Source organism: Pteropus vampyrus, unplaced genomic scaffold (assembly GCF_000151845.1).
Source record: "Pteropus vampyrus isolate Shadow unplaced genomic scaffold, Pvam_2.0 Scaffold135, whole genome shotgun sequence".
Classification (NCBI taxonomy): domain Eukaryota; kingdom Metazoa; phylum Chordata; class Mammalia; order Chiroptera; family Pteropodidae; genus Pteropus; species Pteropus vampyrus.
Genome location: NW_011888916.1, coordinates 1411119 through 1414660, shown reverse-complemented (window position 1 = coordinate 1414660; position 3542 = coordinate 1411119).

Below are 3542 nucleotides of genomic sequence, written 5' to 3'. Positions count from 1 at the left end.
TAAGATAAGGATATAGAGGTATTCTATAAATTTGCTAGAACAACAAAAAAATTTGCTAGTACCTAAGTCAATGGTGACCTTGAGTAGTCTTGGTGAAGACTACTCACCAAGGATCGAGGATGAGAGCCAGACTAGAGAGAGAAGTGGGATATTGTTCAGGGATACAAACAAATGTAATAAAAGAATAAAGCTATGTTTGAAATAATAAACATTAAGACTCAGGAGAGCAGTTGCCTCTCAGAGAGAGTAATATGACTGGAAAGGGGTACTTCAACAATAGAGAAATTTTTTTACATGAATCATGGGTGTTCATCATGTAATTTTCTGTACTACCTGAGTTAGGAGGGTGATGTAAATTCAGACCTATCCTCACCTTTTTTTGCTTTTTCCACGTGTGGGTCCAGGTAGTTGCAAACTTCCTTGCTGCTTCCCAAGTTCAATGTGGGTTTGTAGGGGCCCTTATTTCCAGTTCCTCAACCTTGGGAAGACCCAGTGAATTTCTCCTACCCGTGCATGGTGATAAAGCTCAAGCCCTCATCACTTGTTTCTGATTCAAATACCCTCCTGTTATAGGAACCCAAAGTCAAGAAATTAATATCGAGTGGTCCAAAACCAAAACAAAACAGTAAAACCCACAGGAAACTCAAAGGTCCCATAGTCAAGAATTCCTTTTGTGCCAAAAATGAAGTAAAAAGTCAGAGCAGCAAGGGGAGTTGCCTCTGGAGCGGCCCATGGTCTAAGAATAATGAAACCCCTAAAACCTTAGCAAATACAAAGTCATTATATTAGGGACACTTACATATGCCAGGGACTCCAGCATATTACCATGGACACATCACCATGAAAGAAAAAAAAAGACCATCCTCACCTCAAATTGGTAATAGAACAATTGGAGTCTATACAATTAGTATACTTAACATCAAAAAGATAGCAAGTAAAAAAAAAATAATAATTGTGAAAGGATAGAGCAATATGTAAAAAAGAACAGACATTAAAAAAAAGAAAACTAGAAAAACTTTAAAAAATACAGCCACTGAAATTAAAATGCTCAGTGGAACTATACTGAAATTCCCATGAAACAATGATTGCATGGATGCTAGGTAAAAGGTTGCTGAGTATAGGATGTTTTATGGTGCCAAAGTATTGCTCCACAGATTATTTGCATTAACCATTGCAAAGGGAAAGCATACCTTTACCTGGAAAAATTTGGCAGTCACCACTGTAACCAAGCGATCAAGCTTAACATCACTAGTGGGGCAACCTTACATTATGTGTCTCCTGATAGGATACAATATGAAGTATACAGTATCATTCAGGAGATAATAATGCCAAAAATGTATATCCTAAATCCAGTTCAGCCTCTAGACTTAACTGTTTCTAAAAAACACAGTGTATGGAGGAATAAATTGAATGACACCATGAGGAATAACCAGGCAAATTTAGGATGCCGGATGTTTATGAAACGTCTGTCCTGGTCTCCACAAAATCCCTATCAAGAAAAAAAGAGAAGTACAAAGACTGTTATAGATTTTAAAAGAATACAAACAACAACCAAATGCAAAGCATGAATCATGATTGGATCATGGCTTTTAAAAAATTGGGATTAATTGGGGAAATATGAATATAGACTAGATATGAAAGATTTTAGGGAATTATTTCTAATTAAGTACAATAATGATACCATGATTATGTGGGAGAATTTCTCTAGGGAGATGCATGCTAAAATACTTAGAGCTAAAGAGTCGTGATATTTGCAACTTTCAAGTAGTTCAGAAAAAAATAATGAAGGAAACCAGAATGTCACCCCAACATATACCCCTTTGACATAAGAATCATTTTAAATTGAAGACAATGAAGACAATTAAGCAGCAAACATAGGAAGAGCTCTCTCTACTCTTCCCCTTTTTGCCTAAAGGCAGGATATAAATTTTCCTTTACTGGAGAGGACTATAGACCCTTATCCACCCAGAGATGGCACCAGAGGAATCTGCAAACAAACCTCTCTCCATATTTACCTTCCTAATTTTCAGTCCTTGGAAGCCTAAAACCGTTTTCCTTTGTCCTGTCATCTCTCTTCAAATTTATTGTTCTTTGTTGAAGATGCTATATAAGCTCAAGTTTTAGCCACCTTTTGAGTTACTCATCCCTGAGTTTGTCCCATGTATATAGGAGATATATATGTTAGTGAACTTCTGTTTTCCTCTTGTTAATCTATCTTTTGTTACAGAGTCCGAGCAGAGAATCTGGAAGGGTAGAAGAAAAAAACAATCTTTCTTCCCCTGCAATAACATATACACAAATACTGTTGTGTCCAGAATAACCAGACCCAACTTGAGTGCTCTTAACCAGGAGACAGTTTATTAGCCGGCGGCTGTCCTTGCAAAGGAGCAGCCTCGAAATGCCAAGATACAAGGTTTTTAAGCCCCAAATCCCATTCCTCATTCTGTCTTAAACACAAAGGTCCATCTTTCTCCTATTCACTACCTGTCAACCCACTGGTCAGGTGTGCAAGCGGGACGTACAGAAGCAGAAAGCTTGTGTTAGAATGTTATGTTCCTATGGGTGATTGCCTATGTTCCCATGGACAATAGCCAGTGTTCCCATGGGCGATGGCCAAACAGTAATTTTCAGCTTATATACAATTGATTATTTTTCATGCCACGCAAGCAAGCAGGGTTACACAGGCTAAAATTGGCAGTTAGCACATGAGCTCATTGTTACAAGTTTCATGATTAACAGAATGTGGTTAGGGGTTCCAGAAACTAGGCCTAAGTTATAGACTTCCTTTGTCCAGTTTCAGGTTTTAATTATTCTTTAACCCTTTCACATTTCAGCAGGCCATTACAATACAACTTAAAGAAAAGATGTCACAATATTAAAAGATGTTGAATCTGTTGGTAGGTATGCATGTGGTGGGGTTGTACTAGTCCTTCAACTTTATTGTATTCGGTGGTGGTGGAGGGGAAATTACTAAATAGAGCAGATAAGATGGGAAACTAATCTAGGCTGATAGTGGAAGCTCCCTCCCTCAGATCCTGGAGATGCCTCAGAAATGAGATTTGCCAAAAATGTGTAACTTAGATCCAGTCCAGCTTCTAGACTTTGGTTTCCTTCATTATTTTTTTTCTGCACTACTTGAAAGTTGCAAGCATCATGCTTCTTCCACTCTAAGTATTTCAGCATGCATCTCCCAAGAATAATATTCTTTTATACTTCAGTAAGTTAGAAATATTTTCCTATTGACCTAGAGGGTATTATACTAAGTGAAATAAGTCACACAGAGAAAAACAAATATTTTATGATTTCACTTACATGTAGACTCTAACAAAACAAATGAATAAACAAAACAGAAACAAAACAGAAACAGACTCATATATACAGAGGACAACCTGGTGGTTGCCAAAAGGGAGAGCGTAGAGGGAAACAAAAATAAGACCCAAGTATATTTATCAACAAGAAACCCACTTTATATAAAAAGACACATTTAGATTAAAAATAAATGGATGGAGATAGCTATACTGAAAGCTATACTATGCACACAG